We start from the raw sequence: 16096 nt of genomic DNA, 5'->3' as shown, positions 1-16096 counted from the left end.
TTTATACCTAGGAGTAGAAATGCTGAGTCATATGGTAAATCTATGTTTAAGCATTTGAGGAACTGCCAGGCGGTTTTCCAAAGTGTCTGCAGCATTTTACATTCCCACCAGCAGTGCATGAGGGTTCCAGCTTTTCCACGTCTTTGTCAACACTTATCTTTTTGATTATAGCAATTCTATTGGTTGTGGAATAGAATCTCATTGTGGTTTTGATTTGCATTATCCTAACGATTAGTGATGTTGAGCATCTTTTCACATGCTCATTGATCATTTGTGTATTTTCTTTTGAAAAATGTCTATTCAAATTCTTTGCCCATTTAAAAATTTCATTATTTGTTTTTTTATTATTAAGTTATGAGAGGTATGATTTGAAAATATCTTCTCCTATATTTTTTTCCCATTCTGTGGGTTGTATTTTCGCTTTCTTGATGGTATCATTTGCAGCAAAAACAATTAATTTTCATGAAATCCCATTTATCTATTTTTTCTAGGCTTATTCACAGTGGGTACAGAAGGGTCCCCATTAGTAAAAGAGGGCATGCTCCAATCTGTGAATACCTTTCAAGCCTCTGCTTGTATCATATGTAATAATATTGTGTTAGCCAAAGCAGTTCACATGACCAAGGCAAAACTCAAAGGATAGAAAGATAAACTTCTTAATGGGAGGAGCTGACAAGTATTGTGGCTTATTTTAGCAATCTATCACTTCCTTAATTAAGTGAATCTTCTACTGTGATTTTTCATTCCACTACTAACAACCAGGACACTGAAAATTATCTAAGCCCAGTTCACAATATTTTTTTGAACACTGAAAATTAAACTTTGGCGTTTCAATTTAAGAGTCACTTGTGCAGTTCTGTTACTTTTGGCTCATCTATGACTAGCTTGTCCTATTACACATCACTAACAACCCAGAATACTTTCAGACTGAGTCACCCCAGATATAACACTTTCCTATCACCATACCTTTTTTAGGACACCTAACTTTTTCCAGTTTGTCTCACATTTGTTTATATTCTTGTCTTTGCTACCAGATCATAAATGTCCTTGAGGGAAGGGATCATATATTATTTCTCTATCTCTAACAGTCTTGCGCGAGACCCTATCTCTTGCATTTTCTCTGTATTTGTAGAAACCACTGAACCAGGGCCCAGATTCTCACTGTATTTTTGTTCGTTTAGCCTTGTCACTCCTCCAGGTATAAGATTTCATCATATAGATGTTCCATAAATCATTGTTCACCACAATTGCAGTTTAGATTAGGGCTGTGGTTGTTACTATAGATTTCCCATACCTATGGAAACTTTATTCAGTAAGCTGGCCAGGGAAGAACATCCAACTGCCGCATCATTGAACTTTATACACTGCTGTTCTATGTATTTATTTGAAACAATCAGCTCATTGTAGTTTATTCAGATGAAGGGCATATGAAAAAGCTGAAGTGAATGAGATTCTAATTCCATCTTTCTTAAGGAAACTTTCTTCATTATTGGTTGCTGATGATTCTCTCTCTCATTATTATTATTCTTTTTTAATGCCAAATTACCCTGTCTTTGGCCAGTGTGAGCCCCTTCAAGTTGATTTCTATGGGTTTTTTTGACATCATCCTAATAGTTTTTAATAGTTTACTAGATTTCGAATATGACAAGATGTTCCAAACTCATTTTGTACATTTCCTGATCTATGCTGGAATTAGCTATTTCTCCAAGGATCCCTTCTTTCAGTAGATCGTGGTATTTATAGCTTGCTCTCTTGATGCTAGAGGTGCTCATTGAAACTTTGTAGGTTGTTGCTTCTATTTTATTATCTAAGACCTTTATACAATAGTAAATAACAGGACTGAAAAAGTGTGAACTTTGTCTTGTTCCTGACTTTAATGGGAATGCTTCTAAATAGTAACACTAAGGGTAATACTTGTGTGTTTTTAATAGATTGCCTTCATCAGGTTAATGAAGTATCCTTGTATACATAAGTTTGTATGCAACTCTTAACAGGTCAGATGAAGCCTCTTTGTATCTTTATGTTCTTAAACAAATTTTTAATGTGAATGTGTGTTGAAATTTAATTAAATGCTTACATCTATTATTACAGTCATACAGTTTCTACTGAAATCATTTTATATGATATATTGGATTAATACATTTTCTGACCTTAAAACATCTTTGCTTTTTTGGAATAAACTCTAATGAATCATGATTAATATATATTTTAAAGTAATGGAAAATTAAATTTGTTCATGTTTTATGTGAAATTTTTGTATCTATATTCGTAATTGAGATTGGTCTATTATTGCCTTTCTTGTACTATTTTTTGTCCTGTTATATTTTCAAGATGCTATATCCTCCCAAATAAATTACGGCTATATCTTTCTCTACGATCTGAAAAAGTTTCTATTTTATATTATCATTTTGTCTGTTTGGTAAAAATCTGGAAATTTTATGTATGCTCTTTCAACTGTTGATTAAATTCCATTGATTTTCTATTTTATTTTTAATCAATTTTAGTAACTTATCTTTTGAGATATTTATCTCTAGTTTCAAATTTTTGACCAAATTTTTTCATGCTATTCTCTAATGAATTTTTAATATCTGTACTTTCCTGGTAGTTATATCCCCCTTTGTCCTTAATTGTATTTATTTGTATTTGCATTTTTTTGTTTCTTAATGATCAGTGTTCATTTTTGTAAGTCTTTTCAAAGAACTAGGTTTTATTTATGTTGATATTCTATATTTTTAATTAATCATTGTTTTTATCTTTATAATTTTTTCTTCTTTTATATTTAGGTTTAGTTTCCATCTTCATGTCTCTAACTTGAATTTTTAATCATGTATTTTCAAAATTTATTTTTTTAAAAATGAATTTGTCTATAAATTGCCATCTAAATAGCAATTTAGCCGCACCCCCTAGAGTTTTTTTTTTGTAGTGCTCCTTACCATTCAGATCTAAATATTATGTAATTTTCAGTATGACTTTCTCTTTTTAGCTCATGATTTATTGATAAGGACATTTTAAAGTTTCTAAATGTTTTTCAACTATCTTCGTATTGTGATATTTTATTTACTTGCATTGTGGTCAAATGATGTTATCTGCATTACGTAAATTTTATGGCTTTTGCACTCCTCTTGACCATTAAGTGTTGCTTTTCATTCATGCTCCCTGTGCACTGTTCTTGAAAAGAACACATATATATATTCTATATTTGGAATGGAGGGTTCTCTCTCTCTTTCTATTTCTCTCTTTCTCTCTCTTTCTCTCTCTCTCTCTCTCTATATATATATATTTAGAAACACATATGTGTGTGTATGATGTGTATGTGTATGCATGAATTAGATCAAGCTTATTAAGTTTGTTAATCCAATCTTCCATATCCTTACTAATTCTGAATGTTGGTTGTTTGACCTATCATATTGGAAGAATATGTAGGTAACAGTCATATTTCTGTACCTAAGGAAAATGATATTAGAGGAGTTTTACTTCCTGGTATGATATGAAGAGTCCTTCAAAAATCAGAAAAAAAATAGGTTATTGGTGAATGTGATATGACATGTTTTTAATTATTATTGAAGTTTTATGCAGTATATAATAATGGCATATGGTACTAACAGTTTTTTTGTCTAAAGCGTATACCAAAAAATAATTGCAGTATCATTATCATTATTATTATTATCATCATCATCATCAACATGATTATCATCATGATCATTGGTACCATTTATTGAGTTTTATTACATGGTAGACACTGTGCTGAATACTTTATGTACACTACTTTATTAATTTCTTACCAAAGTCCTCTGAGAAAGCTACTACGATAGCTAACATTCGTAGATGAGGCAACTAAAGCTAAGACACTATGTAACATATTCTAAATCAAATAGTTTAATGTACCGGAGCCGGGATTGGGAGAAAGTGTGTCTGATTTTAAAGCCTTTGCTATTTAGTTCTATTCTCTGTACTTTAATGCATAACAAACTGGGTTTTTCACACATTTTCTCACAAAGAGCATCCTTCCATTTATAGCTATAGTGCTCTGTGTGTGTGTGTGTGTGTGTGACTTCTTTTCCAGCCACAGTCACGTTTGTTTTCTTTGATCCTGATACCTGAGCCTGGTTCACACGAACCAGGCTGATCTGTTCAAGCCGCGCTTTCCTTGCGTGGCTGGACACAGAGGTAAAACTTCAGATAATGCAGTTTTCAGGCTCCCTCTCCCTGCCTACCTAGAAGTTTCCTCCAGGCTATAGCCATCTCAGTGGGGTCCAAATCAAGCTACAGACGGTGATCTGAAGTTACAACATGAGAAGTAAACAAGTTCCAAATAAGGAGTCTGTTTCAAAACTGTTCTTCCACACTTCTATAAACAAGTCAAGTAAGGAACGGTTTTTTCCCCTTAGGGTGGAAGCATCACTCCTCCACAATCTAGGCAAAAAGCAAGATCCTAACTATATCGAGGTGGATAACCCCAATCTCAGATGGGTGTTTTTCAAACAAATGAGTAAAAGAATCCGACCTCGGGATTTCTGGATCACTCAGGTTTTACATGACACTCTTTCACACTGAATTTGACTTCTATGTGCTTTCTTGAATTTAAGAACCTATTTACCCCTAATAATTTATATGTTTCACCCATCAGTGCCATTCTTACCCAAATACTCTTTTGACCTATGACAAATACGTTCTCAATTCCTTAGCTCACACTAAGATAAATGTATCCCTAACTACTTGAAGCATTACCAACACAAGGATATTTCTATGCCAGTAAAACTCAAAGCCCAAAGTTTAGAGACAAAATTATGGAATTTCAAACATTAACTTCCCTGTAAGCATTGATCTTCTTGCCAACCCTTGAATTGTATCATTCAATGGAATCAGTTACAAAGTTTACTGAGAAGACCACCCCTTCAAAACAGACATAGCATCTTCAGTTGCCCTTAAAATTTTTCCTTCTCTACCCTGCTTAAGATTGCTTCACATTTGATCACCAGGAATTAATTACTTCAGTTTCTTTCCATTACCATTTCCATGCACAATATCTATCTTTATGGAACTGAATAGCTTTGCTTCAGGGTTAGTGGACAAATATGTATTATAGATATCTGCTATTGATAAGCCTATATTATCACTGTTTGCTCATGGAAGATGCAGAAGAACTGAAGATAATGGAAATATTAGATGCAGTCTAATTTAGCAAGTACAAGCTTGGCTATTGAAATCAGACAGATCAAGATTAAAGCTGTATGACAGCCCTTATTATAGGTATAATGTCAAATAAATCATTTTAACACTCTTATTCTCATAAGAGGGTTAAATAAAATAATGTATATAAAGTTCTAGGCAAATACTAAAGACTCAGTAAATGTTAACTAAAACAAAACAAAACAAAAATCCTGATGAAAACTTAAGAGTATATCTGGATTTCATGGCCCTATTGAATAGTTGATTGTGTTATTAATCAATTAAACTTTACTTTCCATGGCTAAAATTATATTTGTAAACTATTTATGCTTTATAAAATTGAGTTTAGGTAATGACTACAACAGCTCAGAACCTAAAATTAAATTTCCTTCATTTTAGATGTTTGAATTTTTCATATAAACTCACTGTGTCAGAACTCTACCAATGTTTGTGCAAGTCACATGCTAGCCTTCTTAGTTCAGTTTTACATTTTTGATCATTCATTCAATAAATAAATATTTATGTAACATCTGCTATGTACCATGACTGGATTATTTGTGACTAGTATAAAGTTGCATATTTCCCCCACTCTTAAGGTGTGCACAAGTTTAGTAGAGAAGGCAGATATTTAAACAACTAATGATAATACAAAGTTATGCGTATGCAAATTACTTGTTATAGAAAGTGCAATTGACAAATTTCAGAAAACAGGTTGACCTGAGCCATGATAATAAGTGTGGAATAGTAAGATTCAGAAAATTTATCGCATGTACAATATTAGGATGATAGACTAAGACATAGGGAGAAGGGTGCCAGCTTGCCCTCTTACTTGCAGTGTGATATAACAGAGCCAGACAGCACTTTGCCACTTATTAGTTGTATGATTATGTCCAACTACTTTTCTAGTTTTCTCTTCTGTAAATTGGAATAATAAAACTTTCATTTCAGTATTTATTTTGAGGACTTGTTCTTTCACCCAACAAATATTTATTAAATCCTTATTCTGTCAGGCATTGTGGTAGGTGCTGGATTAAGTAAGACAATGTAAATAACACACTTCATACATGGCAGGCTCTGATTGAAAGACAACTATATAAGTGGGGCCTTGAGTAGTAATAATAAGCTAACAATAATAACAATTATAATTTATTGAATATTTTCTTTGTGATACAAGTTATACCACTTTTGAATACTGACGATGATGAAAGGAGATAGTTAATGTATTTCAGATGCTAGTCCAGCACTCATGTTCATTACATGGAAATGTTTCCCACAACTCCCAATATCAATATTAATAAATTCATTATTATATTAACATATTAATATTATATATAATTATGTTTCCAATACTAACATAACATTTCTACTAATAAATAACATTAATAATATTTGTAATATGTTAAATAATATATAATATGTTAATATACATTTATAATATAAATATTGATATTTCCCTTATACAGGTTAGTTACAAAAAAGTGAACCTTTCTCCCTAAAGTAACATAGGCTAAAGCACTACTTTGCTGAAGTTGAGCCTAACATTTCTTCTAATGGAACATGCTGCTTTTTTTTGTTTGTTTTTTAAGGATTGGCACCTGGTCTAACAGCTGTTGCCAATCTTTTTTTTTTTTCCTGCTTTATCTCCCCAAACCCCCCTGTACACAGTTGCATATCTTAGTTGCAGGTCCTTCTAGTTGTGGGATGTGGGACGTCGCCTCAACGTGGCCTGACAAGTGGTGCCGTGTCCACGCCCAGGATCTGAACCCTGGGCTGCCGCAGCAGAGCGCGTGAACTTAACCACTCGGCCGCGGAGCTGGCCCCAAATGCTGCTTTTGATAAATAAAATTTTTAGCCTCTTACCTAAAGACATAGTTTCAAGTCTAAAGTTTAGTTTCATTTTTTGGAGCATAAAATTTGGGATAACTGTTAGTGGTTGCAAATTCCTAAGCTTTTTCCTTGAATTTTTCATTTAAATGAACAATCTCAAAGAAAAGTAACTGAAAAATATTATAACATTATCCAACATTTTCATTATTTTTAGCCAATATTATCTTGTTTATTCATTTGTTTGCTTTTCTACATATGTTCAAGTAAGAAATTTAAAGTAATTTCTAAATAGAATGGAAGCTATTTAACATTTTAGAATAAATTATCTCCTTTTGAAATTCATACCCTCAAATATATTGCTACTAAGCTTTTCTTTGTGTATGTTGGCAAATCAAAGCCTTATACATTAGGTTTCATTTTTTAAAAATGCAAAATGCTATTATTGCAAGATATTCACATTGAGTCATGTAAGATAATTTCAATCAAATTATGATTCCAAGATAAATGAAAGAAAATGTGAATGTCAAATATTTGCACAAGCAAAATAAAAGAACTTCCAGGCTTTCTGAGAATTTTCTCCTTATTATTAAAACACTCTGCTGGAAATAAATTATCAAAGATTAGCTGAATTTTATTGTGGTTCCCCAAAATCCATTGTTGCTGATTGGTTGTAATATTTAAGGAATCTAAATTAAATGGTGACATAGATTAATATTGAATCCCAATTATTGCCTCCCAAAAAAGGTATTAGCAATCAACTTCGTTCCAAAAATGAAATGTCATCACAAAATATTCAGAATTTATTTGGTTATGGACAGTAAAAACAATAATCATTTAGAGCATGAGTTTGCAAACATTTTCTGTAGGACCATCAGGTAAATATTGTGGACTTCATAGTCTCTTTGGCAAGCTACTACTCACCTCTGCCATTGTAGTGGGAAAGTAGCCAGACACAATACATAAGCAAATGAGCATCAATGTGTTCTAATAAAACTTTATTTATTGACAGTGAAATTTGAATTTCAAATACTTTTCATGTGTCACAAAATATTTTTTTTTGATTTTTTTCAAGCACTTAAAAATGTAAAATTAATCTTAGGTCAAGGGTTGTATACAAACAAGTGTAAGGTCAGATTTAGCCTGTTGGCTACAGTTTTCTCACTCCTTCTTTTGGTAGCTTTCACTCCCCATAGCAGGACACCCTCTATTGAGTGGAACAGTAGCTAATTGGAATTAATATAAGATCATACAATTAACCATAAATGATTATTTCTAAGAATGCCAGCATCTCATTAAATTATAAAAAAATAAGGTGGAAATATGACTAAAGTCCCAGGGCTAGCAACAGCTCTTTCACCAGGACACAAAAACCTAATTCTCAACTTCTGTTTTTCTGTGGAATGGCATGGGTAACGAGAATTACTAGACCTTTTATATTTTTATTACAGGCAAGAATTTAAATCTTCTCCTTAAGACATTTTAGAGATGCTGACAACATATAGGAAAATTAACTGATCCAAATACCTTTTCTCCTTCCCCATTTTCATGAAAATGCTGATAGGTGATGTAGAAAATAGATGAACAGTATAGAAGAAAATTAACTTTAGAAATATCCACCAGTAGTCACTCAATTGAAAAACAGTGGGCTGTGTATGAACATATCTGCAGCAAAACATTAAAAAATAGGGAATCAACATGCAACAGAGTTAGAAGAATCTTTTATAGCGTGTATAGATCAAGAAGGACTAATTTTTATTGCAGTACCAAACAATTCCAAAAATACCATTGGCTTAACGTAACAAAAGTTTACTTCTTGCTCATGCTACAGATCTATCAAAGGTTGGCTGGAATGTATGTTCCATTTTATCTTTACTCCAGGATCCAGGCTAAAAAAGAAGCTATCATCTGGGATGCTGCTGGTCATTGAGATAAGGGTTAAGAGAATGTGGAAAAATCATGTACTGCATCTTCAAGCTTCCACTCAGAAATGAAAAAACATATCTTTTCACATTTCATTGATTGAAGATAGTCCAGTGGCCATATTTAATGTCATGAGGATGAGTACAACCTCATACAACTGGAATGAATGTGGAGAACCTGAAAAAATAGTGAAAAACAATGAGTACCATATTACCCTTTTGTTCACAAAAGATTCAGCTCATTCTCTTCCTTCGCACACAATATTTTCACTGCTCCAACGAAGGCAACACAAAAATCTCATCTGGTGACTATGTCAAGCTCTAAATCCAAGCACTCTGAGTTAGGCATAGTTAATCCCTATATCAGATCCAGATGTGATTTGTTCTTATGAAAAGAAAAATTGAAATATAAAGAAAACTTATTGTACATTGATTTTGTATCCCACAACTTGACTGTATTCCTTAATTATTTCTAAAAGTTTTTTAGTGGACTCTTTAGGGTTTTCTAGATATAAAATCATGTCATCTGCAAAGAGTGACAGTTTCACTTCTTCTTTTCCAATGTGGATCCCTTTTATTTCTTTTTCTTGCCTGATTGCTCTGGCTAGGACTTCCAATACTATTTTAAATAATAGTAGTGACAGTGGGCATCCTTGTCTGGTTCCTGTTCTTAGAGGGATAGCTTTCAGTTTTTTTTCCATTGAGAATGATATTTGCTGTGGGTTTGTCATATATGGCTTTTATTATGTTGAGGTATTTTCCTTCTATACCCAACTTATTTAGAGTTTTTATCATAAATGGATGCTGTATCTTGTCAAATGCTTTCTCTGCATCTATTGAGATGATCATGTGATTTTTATTCTTCATTTTGTTAATGTGGTGTATCACGTTGATAGATTTGTGGATGTTGAACCATCCCTGCATCCCCGGAAAGAAACCCACTTGATCATGATGTATGACCTTTTTAATGTATTGTTGTATTTGATTTGCTAGTATTTTGTTGAGGAATTTTGCATCGATGTTCCTCAATGATATTGGCCTGTAATTTTCTTTTTTTGTGCTGTCCTTGTCTGGTTTTGGTATCAGGATAATGTTTGCTTCATAGAAGGAGTTAGGAAGCCTCCCCTCCTCTTCAATTTTTTGGAAGAGTTTGAGAAGGATAGGTATTAAGTCTTCTTTGAATGTTTGGTAGAATTCACCAGGGAAGCCATCTGGTCCTGGACTTTTATTTTTTGGGAGGTTTTTAATTGCTGTTTCGATCTCCTTACTGGTGATTGGTCTATTCAAATTTTCTACATATTCTTGGTCCAGTTTTGGAAGGTTGTATGTTTCTAAGAATTTATCCATTTCTTCTAGATTATACAATTTGTTGGCATATAGCTTTTCACAGTATTCTCTTAGTATCTTTTGTATTTCTGAGGTGTCCGTTGTAATCTCTCCTCTTTCGTTTCTGATTTTATTTATTTGAGCCTTCTCTCTTTTTTTCTTGGTGAGTCTAGCTAAGGGTTTGTCAATTTTGTTTATCTTTTCAAAGAACCAGCTCTTGGTTTCATTAATTTTTTCTATTGTTTTTTTAGTCTCTATTTTGTTTATTTCTGCTCTGATTTTTATTATTTCCTTCCTTCTGCTGATTTTGGGCTTTGTTTGTTGTTCTTGTTCCGGCACCTTTAGGTGCTCTTTTAGATTGTCTATTTGGGATTTTTCTTCTTTGTTGAGGTAGGCCTGAATTGCTATAAACTTCCCTCGTAGAACTGCTTTTGTTGTATCCCACAGATTTTGGCATGTCGTGTTTTCATTTTCATTTGTCTCCAGGAATTTTTTTATTTCTTCTTTGATTTCTTCATTGACCCAATCATTGTTCAGTAGCATTTTGTTTAATCTCCACATTTTTGTGGCTTTTCTGGTTTTCTTTCTGTAGCTGATTTCCAGTTTCATACCTTTGTGATCAGAAAAGATGCATATTATTTTGATCTTCTTAAATTTATTGAGACTTGTTTTGTGGCCTAATATGTGATCAATCCTGGAGAATGTTCCATGGGATAAAGAAGATGTGGTATTTGTACATGATGGACTACTACTCAGCCATAAGAAATGATGAAATCCAGCCATTTGTGACAACATGGATGGACCTTGAGGGTATTATGCTGAATGAAATAAGTCAGAGGGAGAAAGTCAAATACCATATGATCTCACTCATAAGTAGAAGATAAAAACAACAACAACAAAAAACACATAGCATTGGAGATTGGGCTGGTGGTTACCATTGGGGAAAGGGGGAGGTGGGAGGGCAAAAGGGGTGATTAGGGTCACATGTGAGGGGATGCACTATAATTAGTGTTCGGATGGTGAACATGATGTAATGTATCCAGAATTTGAAATATGATGTACATCCGAAAAAAATAAAAATTAAAAAAAAAAAGAAAAAAAGAAAATTTATTGTGACATCAGCACCGTGGCAGTATGAACTGATCCCTTTTTCTCTTCCTTCTATGTTACAACCAGTAAGACATCCATAGACCAAGAAGGGGTCCTCTTCACAGCACACCAGAACATCTGAGAGATCCATACATCTATAATTCTGAAGGTGGGTAGAGTGAACTTCACGGAGGTGGCAGAACCAGGGAAGCAGCAACAGCAGCTCTTGAGACCAGAGGCTCTAGGAACTGCAGCAACACCTGAAAACAGAGGCTTCAGGAACTGTGGCAGCACCTATGACCCAGCTCCCTCCCTTTCCCCTGGCAGCATTGACTCCAGCCCTCCTGGCAGTGGGAGCTGCATTCAAGACCCCAGTGTCTCCAGCAATGGCAATGGTGTTCATGAACTGAGGTTCCAGGAACCATGGCGGCACCTGAGACCAGAGGCTCTAGGAAATGAGGCAACACACCACCCAGCACCCCTACCTTACCCCCAGCACTGGCAGTAGTGCCTGTGACCTGAGGCTCCAGGAACCACTGTGGCACATGTGACCAAAGGCTTCAATAATTGCAGATGTGCCCATGACCCAGGTACCCACCCCCATGGCAGTGGCAGTCATGCCTGAAATCCCAGTTTACCTCATAGTGGCAGCAACATCTATGAACCCAGCACCCCTGGCAACAGTGGTGCCAGCAACCCTAGAAAACCCGGGAGCAATAGCAGAGGTGGTGTGCATGACTCTAGCCCCTGAGCCACTACAGCACCTGAGGCCATGGAAAGCCAAGTAGCAACAACAGTGGAGCCCACAACCCCAGCACCCCCTAGCTGCAGTGGGGCCAACAACCCTGGTCCCCCACCTGAAATAGCAGCATCTATGGACCCAATAACATCAGACATGGCAGAGGTGCCAATGAACCCAGCTCCCATCCCATCCTTCTCCTCCTCCTGCCATGATGGGGGAACTTGCAAACCAGGCCATCCTAAAGCAGCAGAGGCATTCACCAGCCTGGTGACCTCAGTGGTGATGCCTGTAACCATAGCAACACCACAGCAGCAAGGCACCAGCAACCTTGGAGGCACAAGCAGAACAATGAGGGCATTGACAACATGTCTGGCAGAGGTAGTGGAGGGTGAAGAGCCCTGGCTCTCAAATACAACAACAACAGACTCAGAATCAAAGTAAACAAAGCTTAACCTGAAGAAGAAAAGTGTTTGCTACTACAAATGCACCAGCAGAAGAACAACTCTTCAAGCACCATGAAAAATTACAGTAATATGGTATCACAAAAAGAAAATGACAATTCTGCAGAAACCAAGCTTCAGGTCATAGAAGATTGTGATCTAACTGATAGAGAATTCAAAATAGCTGTCATGAAGAAACTCAACAAACTTCAAGAAAACTTAGGAAGATAGTTCAATGAGCTCAGGAATAAAATTAATGAGAAGAAGGAGTACTTCACCAAAGAGATTGAAACTCTAAAAAAGAACTAAGCAGAAATTCTGGAGATGAAAAACTCAATAAATGAGATGAAGAATACAGTAGAAAGCATTGGAAATAGAGCAGATGATATGGAAGAGAGAATTAGCAAGATTGAAAATAAATATCTAGAAATGATTCTGGTGGAAGAGGAGCAAGAACTAAGATTTTAAAAAAATAACAAAATTCTACAAGAAATATTCAATTACTTTAGGAAAAGCAGCATAAAGATAAGAGGTATCCCAGAATGAGAAGAGAGGGAGAATGGAACAGAGAACTTATTTAAAGAAATAATCACTGAGAACTTCCCAAATCTGGGGAAGAACTGGATATACAAATATATGAAGCTAATAGAACACCTAATTATCTCAACACAAACAGACCTTCTCTGAGACACATTATATTAAAACTGTCAAAAGTCAATGATGAAGAAAGAATTTTAAAGACAATCAGAGAATAAAAGACAGTAACCTATGAAGGAACCCCTATTAGGCTATCAGCAGATTTCTCAGCAGGCCAGGAGAGTCTGGAATGACATTCAGAATATTGAAAGATAAAAACTGTCATCCAAGAATACTCTATCCAGCAAAGTTAATCTTCAGATCTGAAGGAAAAATAAAGGCTTTCCCAGACAAACAAAAGCTGAGGGAGTTCGCCATCACTAGACCTACCTTACAAAAAATGTTCAAATGAGCTTTTATACTAAAAAAAAAGGAGAAAGTACACAAAACATTGAGTAAGGTGATAAATAGCCAGACAGAACCTGAAAATCGCAAAGCTATTACAGAATAGGGTGTTAAACATTTGATTATAGCAGAAAGGTTAAAGGGGGAAAAAAAGCATTAAAAATAACCCATGTTGGGGCTGGCCCCTTGGCCGAGTGGTTGAGTTTGCGTGCTCTGTTTTGGTGGCCCAGCGTTTTGCAAGTTCGAATCCTGCATGTGGACATGGCACCGCTCATCAAGCCATGCTGAGGCAGCATCCCACATGCCACAACTGGAAGGACCCCAAACTAAAAATACACAACTATGTACTGGGGGGCTTTGGGGAGAAAAAGGAAAAATAAAAAAAAATAACCAAAGCTACTTAAATATGGTAATGAACACACAACATAAAATGGATAATTTATGAGAACAAAATCATAAAAGGAGAGACCGAAAAGAATGGAACTTGTATAGGAAAATAAAGATAAGATACTATCAGCAAAAAAAGACTCTTTTATATATGAGACCTTTTATGCAAATGACATGATAAACAAGAAACAAAAATCTAGAACAGAGACATTAAACATAAAAAAAGGTAACAAAAAAAAAATCGTAGAAAACCACCAAACTAAAAATGGCAGACAGAAACACAAGGGAAAAGAAACAGTGGAGATATAGAACAACCAGAAAACAAAAGATAAAATGGCAGTATTAATTCTTCATATATTAATAATCACTCAAAATGTAAGTAGATCACTAATCAAAATACAAAGAGTGGCTGGATGAATCAAAAACAAGACCCAATAACATACTGCCTGCAGGAGACCCATGTCAGCTCTAAACACAAAGATGGGCTGAAAGTGAAGGGATGGATGATACTACAAGCAAATGGCAACAAAAAGAAAGCAGGTGTAGACATGTTTATATCAGACAAAACAAACTTCAAGAAAAAAGATAACCAGAGACAAAGATGGATGTTGTATAATGATAGAGGTGAAAATCCATCAAGAAGGCATAAACTTTGTTAATATATATGAACCCAACATAGGAGCACCAAACTATATAAAGCAACTATTAATAGACCTACACCAAGAAATTGACAGTAAGACAATAATAGTAAGGGATTTTAACACCCCCACTTACATCAATGGATAAATCATTTGGACAGAAGGTCAAAAAGGAAACATCAGCCTTAAATGACACATTAGGCCAGATTGACTTAATAGATACACACAGAACATTCCATCCAAAAGCAGCACAGTACACATTCTTCTCAAGTTCACATGGAACATTCTCAAGGATGGACCATATGTTGGGACACAAAACAAGTCTCAATAAATTTAAGAAGCTTGAAATCCTATCAAGCATCTTTTCCAACCACAATAGTGTGAAACTAGAAATAAACTACAAGAAGAAAATTGGAAAAATCACAAATATGTGGAGATCAAACAACATGCTACTGAACAACTATTGGTTCAACAGAGAAATCAAAAAATACATGGAGACAAATAAAAACAAAAATATGACATGCCAAAATCAATGGGATGTAGCAAAAGCAGTACTAGGAGGGAAGTTTGTAGTAATACAAGCCTATCTCAAGAAACAAGAAAAATCTCAAATAAATAATATAACCATACACCTAAAGGAATTAAAAAAGGAAGAGCAAGTGAAGCCCAAATTCAATAGAAAGAAGGCAATAATAAAAATCAAAGTGGAAATAAATAAATGAGACTAAAAAGACAATAGGGAAAATCAATGAAACTAAGAGCTTGTTCTTTGAAAAGGCAAACAAGATTGACAAACTTTTAGCTAGACTCACTAAGAAAAAAATAAGAAGGCTTAACTAAATAAAATCAGAAACAAAAGAGGAGATGTTACAATGGATATCACAAAAATATAGAGGATCATAAGAGACTACTACAAACAGCTACACGCCAACAAATTAGACAATCTAGAAGAAATGGACGAACTTTTAGAATCATACAACTTTCCAGGACTGAACCATGAAGAAATAGGAAGTCTGAATAGATCGTTTATTAGTAAGGAGATCGAAACAATAATCAAAAACCTCCTGGGGCCGGCCTGGTGGCACAGCGGTTAAGTTCGCATGTTCCGCTTCTCGGTGGCCTGGGGTTCGCCAGTTCGGATACTGGGTGTGGACATGGCACCACATGGCAAAAAGCCATGCTGTGGTAGGCATCCCATATATAAAGTAGAGGAAGATGGGCATGGATGTTAGCTCAGGGCCAGTCTTCCCCAGCAAATAGAGGAGGATTGGCAGTAGTTAGCTCAGGGCTAATCTTCCTCAAAAAAACAAAAACCACCCAAAAAACAAAAGTCCAGAACCAAATGGCGTTACTGGTGAATTCTACCAAACATTCAAAGATTTAATACCTATCCTTTTCAAACTCTCCCAAAAACTTGAAGAGTAGGGAACACTTTTTAACTCACTTTATGAAGCTGACATTACCCTGACACCAAAACAAGATAAGGACAATGCAAAAAAAAAGGAAAAAAGAAAATTATAGGCCAATATCTCTGATGAACATAGATGCAAAAATTCTCAACAAAATGTTAACAAATCA

The 16096-nt window shown here is 35.0% G+C and overlaps 1 long non-coding RNA gene across 3 annotated transcripts in view; it reads left to right on the top strand.

The window, feature by feature from the left end:
• The window catches only part of LOC103559354 (uncharacterized), a 636399-nt gene that overhangs the window by 597092 nt on the left and 23211 nt on the right, over positions 1-16096 (top strand). For all 3 annotated transcript variants that reach the window (XR_011536262.1, XR_011536264.1, XR_011536263.1), the window contains one exon: positions 11418-11499. This is a non-coding gene — a long non-coding RNA (uncharacterized lncRNA). The remainder of the gene's footprint in view (positions 1-11417; positions 11500-16096) is intronic.

Source organism: Equus przewalskii, chromosome X, assembly GCF_037783145.1.
Source record: "Equus przewalskii isolate Varuska chromosome X, EquPr2, whole genome shotgun sequence".
Taxonomy (NCBI): Eukaryota; Metazoa; Chordata; class Mammalia; order Perissodactyla; family Equidae; genus Equus; species Equus przewalskii.
The sequence above is the reverse complement of the archived record's forward strand: the minus strand, read 5'-3'. Positions and strand labels throughout refer to the sequence as shown.